Raw genomic sequence first — 12,796 nt, 5'->3', positions numbered from 1 at the left:
GGGGGGGGGGGGGGGGGGGGGGGGGGTTTATAAAGTTGGTTGACCGCTGTAACATTCAACGTACAGTGTACCCGTATCTGTGTATTCCACGGTCAAGTATCCAAAACGATCACGTTCACTGTCAACTTACACTCGCCCAAAAAAAAAGAAGAAAATTGAGGAGAACTCAATTCCTTCACTTGCATCAACCATCTATTATGAAAATTTCAATTCAACTATTAAAAAAAATAAACTCGTCAAGTCTCAACTTGAACAAAATAATCAATGCTGAATGAACAATTTTTTCTTTTCCAAGTTGAATGAAAAAATAATAATAGAAGAAATAACGCATAATAGCAATTGTCACGAAGCACAATGTCACAAAAAGATAGCGAGTGAAATGGATAAGGGTCCCCTCGTAGCGTAGGTGTTGCTGACAATCACCTGATTCCCACTGCTCTTCTTCTTCATTCGCATCTCAAAAAGTCCCATTGAAACTCCATTGTCAAACAACACTTATCCCTCCACGCACAGCTCCCAATCAAGTGTTCATTATCTTCCCGAGGCGTCGAGAGACAAAAACTCAAGCAATCCAATTCCACCTTTCAATTCCAAAGAAAAAAAAACTCCAAAACAGCGAATACTTCAATTTATCCCCAAATGAAAAATTTCCCGATGCAAAACACCTCCTCATCAATCCTCAATTTCGCATCACCAATTAATGCGAAAAATGAGTAAACGAATAGTTTGTTATTGTATACACGCACACGTACAACTCAATCCCAAACGAACGTGCGTGAGGCGACGGAACGAAGACGTGTATTATACTCGATGCTACTAGGCCTGTGTTCTGGCCAAGACTAACGCGCTCGCGCCAGTGAATTTCTGCAGCCCTCGGGGGCTTTCGGCGCCGGTCATCCCTCCAACTTGCCACACACAATACCACGCACTTTTAGCACAACCCCGGCGAAATTATTGGCCCCATCCGAGCAATACACGTTGCACACGAGGAAGAAGGAAAAGATGGGGGAGAGAAACAAAAAAAAATGTGAAAAATGTCATTGAAGTGCACAGAAATACGTGATCGTCTGGAGTGTCTCGAGGGATCTCAGTAGATGCGATCGAGTCTCCCACCCCTGCCGCCCCTTGGCCCAACTTACCCCGCTCGGTGTGTTTTTCGGGGGGGTTTGACTGGCAAAAAGAGGGGAGAACTCGGTGACAGGGTGGTAGGGATTCTCCGTATTGCGGGAAGGTGACTGCGGGACAAGACTTATTCGGCGACCGACGCTGAGGCCGTACTGTGGCGCCGCGCAGCGGTAAAACTCCCGCAACAACAGCGCTGGAACGCGGGGGTGCTCAACCCCCACTACTACCCTTGTCCCCGCCAGTGCACACCCACCCCTCCGTGATCCATTCGAGATTTATCCGTAGCGCTGTCTCAGTCGCACCAATGGATTTCGGTGCAGCGTTTGCGCTCGTACGAATACCAAGGACGAATACGTTGTTGAGGTTATGTTTGTGTGCGAGTCGGAGGTGTCTCGGTGGTGGGATATTGGGGATGGCGAGTTATTGGAAGTATCGGTGACTTCAACGGCCTGATCGGAGAGGCTGAGTCTACCCCTTTGGGCGATGGCGAAGGTGTTTGAGGGGGCGATTATTTGATGTAAGTATTTCTTCAGCTTCCGGCTCCCATTGTTATTATTGATGGGATTAATTTCGTCATCTAATCGAATTCCTTTGTCAATATAATTTGAAACCTGGAAATCCATTAAAACCGAGTTCAATGCGCCGGGCATTCTCCTCAGCCTTATGTGATTAAAAGTCTTTCAAGACGATTCGATTAATTATTTTTGGAATTGCCAAATGCAATTATCGGATTATCGTCGAAAGACGGAGATTCAATTAATCATGGGGGGATGAATATTCCAACATTCCACATATTTTACGAAGTTGATCGAGTGCTCGGGTATTTTTGTATTCCTTGAATTTGCGGATTTTCTTGAGGCTGAGGTGGAGAGAGGTGAGCCTGGGTTTTCTTTCCGATCAGCATCGAGAGTCAAATGCTTGGGGGTAAGGAGAAGGGATACAGAGGTACGAGAGCATGCGCTTGGGTGGGGTGAACTGGGGCGCAGGTTCTGACCCCCCTCACATTCTCCCACCAGCGGTTAAACCCATCGTCGTACGTTTCTCGAGACACTATTTATTTTACAATCGTTATACTCATCTCAACTTTTTCAATCAATTCATAAATTTCTAGCATAATTTTGCCCTCTCCTCCTCTCGTTGAAGGATCATTTCCCACGAGGACGTGGATATGATTTGGAAAGGAAAAAAAAATTAGTAGCAAAATTTCATTTTTACAATTGTGAAAAAAAACGAGCCATAAAGTTTCGCAGGTAATGGAGAAATAGTATGTGATTTTGACAATCGGAACGAGAAATCGTTGAGGTAAAAATACATCCGGCAATAACAAACGCATTAGTCAGTGCTAAAGTCTTAGCCGAGTGGTTCTCGCGTTGAGGTGGACGATTTTTACGAGGCCCCAAAGACATACGAAATCGAAGCGAAATCATGACAGTTTCTCACTCCCACCTGAATGTTATACTCTCGTGCGCGTTTCCCTAATTACCCATTGTTTCCGTTTTCTCGGCTTTTTACTGTCGTTTTTTTTGCTAGATGTAAACAAATGATTTTAGGTCTTTCTTGGCGTTTTTTCCTCGTCGGCGATTGTGAGCGTGGCGACAAACTCAACAATACGATACTCACCTTTTATTTGTAGATGTGTTATGCTCGCCAATTGTAACGACAGCGGCTATGTAGGCCAGGATGTCCATGGGATCGTATTTCGGCTTACGATGCAACACTGGAGACGCAAGCGTCATGAGGCTCAAGATGTAGTCCCGTGTCGATTATAATAGGCGATGAATGCTTCATTTTTTTCCTGGAATTTTCATAATTATTGTGTTTGCTTTTCATGTTTTAGATTTTTGGGGGTTTTTCAGTTTTTGTTTGGACTGTTATTTCGGGCATTCTCTCGGTTTCGTGATGATTTTTATTATTGACACCTTCACACCAACATTAGTTATTGCCAGGTCTCGACTAGTTTACGTGGCTCCGTTTCTAACTGTTGAAGAGAAAACGGATTAATTCAATTTTTGAGTAATTTTGATTTTTCAATTTTTCCCCATTGGTTATACACTGTTAGAAATTTTTCGAAACTTCATGGAGAATATGATAGTAATTCTTATGAGAGTGGCATTGAATCGGATTTAGGGGAAAGATGATTATGAAATTTCAAGTTTTAGGTAGAATTTAAAGAAAGTCATAAGTTTTCTGCAGGTGTGAGGTGGAAGTTTCACAACTTCATTGATTTTTTAATGGACCATGAAGATTCAGGAGCAAACTGCCATGAATTTTTAATTTTTCCCGGAATGTTCCTGATTTTTCTGAATTTTCACGGAATAATTTCCACTGTTAAAAATTTTCGACTGAAATTGCCGCCAGGAATCTTGGAAATTTCTAACAAGCAACAATTCCACTGAAATTTCAAGTAATTTTGTGATTGGAAATTTATAATTTCATTGAAAAATCCATGAGAACTGTACATTTCAGTTTAATTATTTCGAGAAAATTAATGAAAAAACAGGAAAAACCAGAGAAATCTCTCCTTAAATTCCAGATTCCTCTAAATATTCAGGAAATTCCTTTAAGATTTTTGGAATTCCGAGAATTTTGGAGGAATTCTCTGAAAATTCAAGAGAATTTAGCAGTGAATTTTCACTTGAAAATTCCAGTAAATCGTGGAATTTCACTGGAATTCAATTGAATTTTCAGAGAAACTTGAAATTTCATTAGCTTTTTTCCGTGAAAGCTAATTCAAGGTCTGCTTTCGGAAAATTCGGCCAAATTTTTTAACAATGTAACTGAGAAATCATGTATCTTATTGTTTTTCAGATCATTCGAACCAAAAATTAATGGAATATTTGATTTTTCAATGACAATATTTCCTGAAATTTCAGTGGAAATTAAACACGATAAAAATTTCCAGGATTTGGCACGGAAAATTTAGACGAAAATCTTTAACAGTGTAAACTGGATCTGGAACACGTTAATTACCGTCAATATCCCAGTTATTGCCGCTTGAAACCTGCTGCGTTCTTTCCAAGAGTCTAATGAGTACATTTTTGTTATAAGACCCCATAAACCACGATTCTAACGTCGCAAATGACGTGTATCACATGGCTCACAAAGTATTTTCTGTACACTTTGTGGACCTTGTGATGTAAATTACTATTTCTCAATGACGAATCATTTCAACATATCAAATCGTTACTCCGGACGTGTTTTTAGCATTCATTAGGTTCATTTCTCTGCCCATAAAAACAGCCTCAATAAATTAATATCTTCGTAAATGAGAAACATTTGTATGTCACATATATGAACTTTCCAATTTCAGCTACCCTTCAGAATCAGTTTACGCAACGCGGAAAAGCAACAGTAATATCTCGTTATATTATAAAAATCCAAATCACATTCTGGTAATAAAAATTTGGTACTCGAAATTAATACTCCCCAATTAAGGGTTATTAAGGTCAAAATAAGGGTCACGAGGGTCCAAATCAAGGTTATGAGGGTCAGAATAAGGGTCACGAGGGTGAGATTAAGGGCCACAAGGGTCAGAATAAGGATGATGGGGGTCATATGGGGTTGGGGAGCGGAGCGAGCAGAGGGCGTAGCCCCCTAGTCAATAAAAAATGAAGATCAAAATAACAGATATAACCCTAAAAATATTGAATCAAAGATACTGACAGGTTACGTTCCTCTCAAATATACCCGTGACGCATTTTGGGTCATGAAGGGATTGTCCAAGTGGTTGTTATATTCTCACGGCTCTTAGACTTTTTTAGATTTAATTAGAAATATTTATGATCGTCCGATTGCGATGAATTTAACTCTCAAATGAAGAGTTAGGGATTCTCCTTATATTAGAATAATTTATTTTTCGTTTCACGGAACCTGAAAAACGCCACGAAAATTGAGTTTTTCAGGTCCCTCGACACGAAAATTAATATACACACCTCGCCATGGAAAATATCACCCTGCTTCACCTGCTTGCCATTCTCGCCGTCGGCTCGGAAGACAATCTTGCTCGTGGGGGACGGTGATCTGTTTTCCAAGGCTCGGGCATGTAATGTACTATATTTTTTTCGGTAAATTCCCAATTGATATTCGTTAAAACCCACTTGAGGCCTATGAGAATGGCAAAGACTGGCACGATAGTAATAACTGAGAAATTAATAATCCTGATACATGATGTTTTCCAAGTTTTCCTCAAGTGTTGCTAACTGCATATTGAAGGAACGCAATGGATTCATGGAATCGAATTTGTTTAGTGAATGAAATTGATGTCATGCGTCGACAAAAAATTTATTGCGTAATATACGTGCGTCGGTGCAAAACTGCGGAATTTACGCACGTTGCGAAATGTCAACGAATGTTATAAATGTTATAACTCGATTCGATGGTTCCGCAAATATTTGGTAACATTCATTTTATAATAAATTCTCTTCGAATTAGAACAATCAATTTCAATTCTATTTCTTTTTCGTTAGAAAATTTCTTTTTCAGAAAATAATTGAGGCCTGTCAGGGTGGTAGAATATACTGGCAATATACTGGGGTATAGACTGTACTGAAAGATGATTTTCTCCAAATTTTTCCCAAGTGTTGATAAATGAGCATTGACGGTACACAATAAATTCTCGGAATTGAATTTGTTTAGATAATAAAATCGATGACATACGTCGACAGGAAATTCATTGCGTAATTGATGTGCGTGCGTCGAGACAAACCTTCCCGAGTCGATAAAATTTCGTCGGTTTCGCGTATAAATTGTAAAGTTGCATTCTGCAAGCTAAAACCGATGAAAGATGAACATCGAAATCGGTTTTGGTCTAATCCTTTTTCTCATCCGAATTAGTCTACTCTGCCGTGAATAGAGAGACGTAATGCCGACAAACGTTGAGTGAGAATATCTTGGCAATTTTTCCAAGTCCCGAGTTGACAACGATCAACAGTACCAATATCAATATACTATTACAGGGACTATACAATGAAGAAATTATTGTGATTTCCGGTCGAAAACATGATGAATGTTATAATTTTCTGATTTATTATAGTTGATAATAAAAACCTAACGATCTGTATTAATTGTGGTATCAATACAAACTGACTATCCCCTCCCCCTTCATTGTTCATGAGATTGTCATACTGTAAAATGAATGGAAGTGATCACCTCGATTTGTTTATAGTTAACTAGGCGGCCGCACCCCCTGCTCGCTCCGCTCGCCCACCCCATATGGCCCATACATAACCCATGATCCTTATTCTGACCCTTGAGATCCTTAATTAAAACCCTCGGGACCCTTAATCTGACCCATATGACAAGTAACCTGACCCTTATTCCGACCCATATTACCCTTAATATGATCCTTATGACCCTTAATCTGCCCCTCGTGACCCTTCCTCTGACCCTCATGACCTTTATCCTGACCCTCGTAACCCTTATTCTGACTCTTATTATCATTATTTTGACCATCTTGACCCCGATTTTGAACCTCGTGACCCTTATTCTGACCCTCATGAGTATTATTTTGACCTTCGTGACCCGTATTCTGACCCTCATGTCCCTTATCCTCACCCTCATGTCTTTTATCCTGACCCTCATGACTCTGATTTTGAACCTCGCGACCCTTATTCTGACTCTCATGACCATTATTTTCATTCTCGTGAGCTCTAATTTTAACCCTTATGACCTTTAATTGTAGAATCTTAATTTCGAGTACCAAATTTTTATCACCAGAAGTCGATTTGAAGTTGTATAATATACAGAGACAATTTATTTGTTTTTAATTTATTTGCAAAAAGACAATCAAAAACCAACTAAAACCAGAGGTATTGCCGACTAACGTTAGGGTGAAAGCGTTTAGAATTAGGTCGGTTTTAGCTCTGCTATTTGAATTCTGCAACAAAAAACCGACAAACTTGCGAAGTTAGTATACGATGCAATTTTTCCACTCGGGTTGTGTATTTACGCACCTTGCGAAATATCAACGAATGTGATAAATGTTATATGAATTCTTGCGGTGGTTCCGCGACCTTTTCCAGGTATTTTTTGAGAATAATTGGTATTTTGTATTTACTTATATCAAACACCTTCATTGTTATTCTGGTGTTTTATTTTCTTTGATTGCATGATTATGATTTCGTTCATTGTTGTCCGATGGGAAAAATTGTGGAAAAAACTTTCATTGGGAATGGTTAAATCGACAATGCGGAAATTTCAGATTCGATGGACCTTTGTGATTTGAACAAAGATAAAGCTGCTTACCGATTTTTTCTTTGTTTATAGGAGTGAGACGTGAGTGACATGTGTGACTGCATGATATTTCTGTGAATTATTTGATAAATATTGATAATCAATAATATGATTCCTATTTGGACATTTTTTGTTTTGATCTCATGATGAATTAAAGAGGATGTGTGGATTCGGTATTTATAATTGAAGGTATTTGAAACATGAGTGGTCTTTTTTTATCTATCACTCACAGAATTCTTCTAATAGTTCTATCAAATGTTCGGATTTCATTTTTTAATTGTTCCAACTTTCATTTGGTTAGTTGTTGCACAAAAAATATAGGTATAATTTATTCGAAATTTCTTGAAAAACATAATTTTTATGGTTTCACTATTTTTCTTTCCCAGTGAATAAAACATCAAACTAGAATTACAATTCGAAATTTTAGAGAAAAGAATTAGCATAGCACCCATTAATTTCTGGTTGGATTTTATGCAACATTGAAGACATAAGAATGACTTATAATCTTGTATACATTAAAGGAACTCGTAATATTATTTCAACCAAGCTTATTTGGATGTATAGAAGAGCGAGTTGTTCGATTAGACAAAAAACGGGTTCACTGGGATATTATTAAAATCATCCCCCCTTCCTTTTCTCTTTCGTCTCGCGTTTGTTAACTCGTATACATTAGCGTGTGAACTGTGGAGCCGGTGGTGACTTGGTGATTTAAATCGAGTAACGTTTTTTTTCTACTCCGTTGTTTTCTTTCCTAGTGGTCGGATAAACAGCTTTGGGGTTGTCAGACTCGATCGTTGCGTTGTCATATCATGTAAAAAATCATCTATCAATTTACAGACATAAATTTCATAATTTACACGCAGAAAAATGTTTTTTTTTTTGATCAAGTAAAAATCAGGTTTTGAAATGTTTTAGTTATTTCAAGGAAAAGGATTTAATTATATTAAGCATACTATTTATTTATTTCAAATAAAATTTTTATGAAATTAAAAAGAACCATTTATTTATTTCAAATAAATCATTTTTTTAAATCGAATTAACAATTCATTTATTTCAAATAAACAGTTTTCTTATTTTAAGAAAATCACATTTCCGTGTATTTTGTGAAAGAATTCCAAAAGTGTGTTTTAGGTCAACTAAGTGGAAAAAGATCGTATGAACCTAATCCGGGAAACGTGAAATCTAGACGATTTGAGCTCTCTAGAATCATTTTGATCCAATTTTTCATTGCACTTTTCACTCAGGTATGTACGATCTTCTTTCACCATCGTCTTCAGGATAGTGAAACCATAAAACTGAAATTTCTCCCCGCCTGTCGCCCCCTAAATGTCTTACGTGATGTATATACAGGCCCTAATGATTATTGCATGTTTTTCATTTAAGCGTTTTCGAGTTTATCGCCACCTCAAAGCAATAGTTAAGTATTAGGATAAACTAAATATTTATTTAGTTCAAAGAAAAAATTTATTTGGATCTAGTAGATTTACTAATAGTAAAAAAAAACATTTATTTATTACAAACATAACTTTAAATAAAGATTTTTATTGAATGTGAAAAAAAAACTTTATTTGGTATTACTTAAATGAACTTATTAATTTGATTCAAATAAATCACTTTTCTGGGTGTAATTTGGATTAATGTAGAGTGATACACAGGGAAAAAAAATCATGAAATTGATCAATTCATCATGGTTGAATTTATCATTCGAAGAATGATAAGCTCAACCATCATATTGAATTATTTTTGTAGAAAAAATTCTAGAAATGATCCGTACTATTCTTATTTTCATCCATTTTTTTCTTGAATCTGAAATTCTTCTGATAATTACATGTCTTTTTTTACTAGATTCTAGAAACTTCGATTCTAAACTTGCATTTTTTTAAATATTTTTCTGTCTAAGAAGAATTGTCCACTTTAGGGGATAGTGAATCTGCACGTTTCAGATGATTCTGAATCATCTGAGTCCAACTTTTGAGGACAATTTTTTTTAATTTTTTAAAGGGAATTTGGAAATTTGAAATTAGGCCAAAAAGTAGAAAAATATTTCTTTAGGGGATAATGAATCTGTACGTTTCAGATGATGCTGAATCGTCTGAGCCCAATCTTTTAGGACAATTTTTTTCCATTTTTTCAAAGTTTCAATTACAAATTTCCAAAATGCCTTTCATTTTGAAAATGTGCTAATGAGGGGAACTTAATCCCCTAATTCGATAGATTCCAGAATATTTTTGCCTTGAATCTATCATTTTTTGGTTGATTAATTTCATTTATTTATTTTCTAAAATTAATTTTTTTTTCTAGATTTTAGCCGGATGCAAGTTTTAAACTGCAGATTCTAGAATCTAGAAAAAAATCTTGAATTTACATTTTTTTCTCTGTGTATTTATCTCATGAACAGAGAAGAACATGAGTTAGAAATACGTCACATAAACGAAAAACCTTGAAAAATCGTTAAAAACTCCTGATTACTCATGAGTCGTTAAGACTAGCCTAACGCAATAAAAATTCTTCATTGAAATGAATGAAAAATTTAAATAATACGTCAGTGCTCACACGGTCTGGAGCTTCACTGAAAAATAATTAAATTCTCAATTAGATGATTCATTTGCGAGGAATCCAAGGATCTTTCAGTAATAGCAAAATTTGGAGTTAAAGCCATGGGTACAAGTTTTTGAGATGAAAGTCCGGTAGTGATGAGAGGGAGCAAGAGAGCCAGCCTCATCCAAGCACCGCCAAGTCGTCAGACTAGGATGGAAGATAGTGGTGTTAGCCATGGAAACACCGAGAAGTGAGAAAAGGAGAAGTGTGCAGGAGAGTTTGAACGTTTCAGGGTGGGAGTAACATTCCGGCTGAGATTAATTCAGAGCAAGGAGGAATTTAGCACCTATCTCAGCGGCCATCGCTACGGTACGCGCACCATGGGTATATACACACGTTTTATATACTATGAGTGCTTTTGGTGTCGTGTGCGCTCATCTCAACGGTTGTTTTCGTCCGCAATTATTTCAGCAACATTGCAAAACAATCGACGAGCGGTTGGCAGACTAGAGTGGTGGAGTGCAGACCGAGTTTTAAGCGTGGAAAATTTAGGTGGGTCATGCGGTAATAGGTGAACGTGAGTGAATAAATTATAGACGTCTTACGAAATTTTCCAGACCACAATTTGTTCGCTTTTCTTGATGGTGGGGTAGCAATTGGCATTACTAAAAATTAGGGTATATACAGTCATTATTTTAATGGGATTTTTAGAACATTCTGGTCGGTCCATATTTTTTCATTTCCGTCTTAAATTTTTTGAAGAATATTATTCGAGACACTTATGATTTTGTCATCAATTTCAACCACTCGAGAAATCTAATTGATACATTCTCGATACTGAAGGATTATCGATTGAATGAGTCCAGTTGATCGAATTGTAATTGTCTCACCAATGAAAGATTCTGAGTGAAAATGTTCAGAGCTTACCATTTTTTTAGCTTCAGATTTTTTATCTTGATCCATATCCTTAAACCATTGCGTTCAAGTTTATTAACACAGAAATAATAATTTAATTGGCTTCAGGGATAGCCATATCCATAAATTATAATTACCGTTAAATTATCAAGTAGTCAATTAGTTAATATCATTCTTAATCACCAATTTAAATATTAAAATTTCGAATTATTTATTAATAAGTAATTTAGTTAGGAAAAGTAACGGATATTTGGATAATCGGAAATTCCTTATAAGAAATTTAGTATTATTTACTTAATGGAAATTATTTTTAAATTTCGATTAGTATATATTTGAACCTTGATCAATGTAAGGCGGAAATTCGTTTAATATTGAAGAGTCGGCAGATTGATGGCCATTTCTGATTGTCTTAGAAGAATGAGCTGCAACTATATTGACGATTTTGCAAAAAATTTTAGGCTCCACTTTACTACACAAAAAATCTGAAATAAATAATTGACATTTCCGTGTCAAGTCTTCGGTTTCCTCCAATGAGAATTTTTTCTCAAACGTTTTTTTGCAGGAAGACAAACATAACACGTACATATTAAATTCCCCTATTCAATAATCAATGGGCACGGGACAATAATTATGATTAAGGCCCATGAGTGAGAGAAAAAAACCAGCGTATAGGTAGAGGAAAGTATAAGAGGCGAGTATGCAAAAGAGCGCCCGCTTGAACTGGTTTTCAGACAATGAAGTCTACACTGCTTATTATAACTATACAAGGGGGTTTAAGACACATAATAAGTGGCCGGGGTCTTTCGGTTAGTGGGTTCGATACGCTCTCGATTATTTTATTAGTAATTTCGATATGGTGAGACACGAGGGAGCGACAGAGCCAACGAGAAAGTGAATGGGAATTAATCTAAAGGTGCTGAAGAAAGTGAATAATAGGAAAATAAAAAGGGGAGATTGAAAATAATAAAAAATGAGAGACAAACGCAAATGTGAACATTTTTGCATCAAGAGCGTAACGAAGATCCGGAAGTTTTTCTCACGTTCATCATTCCAGCGCGGGGCTAAATATAAAACGCGAGTAGATGCAAATATCTGCAAATTAGAATCGTTGTTACATGTGAATCATTGTCATGGATGTATGACCGTTGATGGAAATGTATCAAATAGGAGAAGGCTTCCTTTTAAACTTGTTTAATTTCATTCATTAATTTTTGACGAATTAATGAATAAATAACAATAGCTGATGTGTAACGGAAGAAATTAATAAATGGATAACCATTTTAGACTGATGGAAGGAATATATTCTCTACATTCAATAGTACACCCACTGAAAAATCGTATGTGAGTGAGATGTTTTCATATTTTAAAGCTAATATTGAAATTCTGGAGGGAATCTGATAACAGCGTTATTCAAATAAAGAATCGTTTCTATGGGTATGATGAGATTATTTTTTCGTCTGATGGAATTTTTCAGTAAAATTCCAGAAAAAATCGTTTCTCATTGTTAATGGGCTCACAATGGAAATTTTAATTTCAAACCGAATGATGTCAGAAAACACTAAAGGGTTTTTTTTGAAAATTACAACAATTGTTTTCCACTTAGTTATGACCTCGTGAAACAAAACATGTCTAAAATTTAAAAACAATGAATTTTCTCCTAAGCAATTTTCGCAAAATAATGCATTGTTAAATTTTTTTTGAAATTTCATGGAAGATATGATGGTAATTCTCATGAGACATTGAATCGGATTTAGGGAAAAATGATTGTGAAATTTCAAGTTTTAGACAGAATTCAAGAACATCCATGAATTTTTAGTGTGGGAGGGAGATGGAAATTTCACAACTTCATTGAATTTCCAAAAACAAAATTACATGAATTTTCCAATTTCCTTCAATTTTCTTTATTTTCATGAATTGTCACAAAATAATTGAGCTGAAAAATCAAGTATTTACTGATTTTCAGATGATTCGAACAGAAAATCAATGG

This window comes from Diachasma alloeum, unplaced genomic scaffold (assembly GCF_001412515.2).
Source record: "Diachasma alloeum isolate Michigan unplaced genomic scaffold, Dall2.0 Dall_scaffold_00296, whole genome shotgun sequence".
Classification (NCBI taxonomy): Eukaryota; Metazoa; Arthropoda; class Insecta; order Hymenoptera; family Braconidae; genus Diachasma; species Diachasma alloeum.
Note: the sequence above shows the minus strand (reverse complement) of the source record.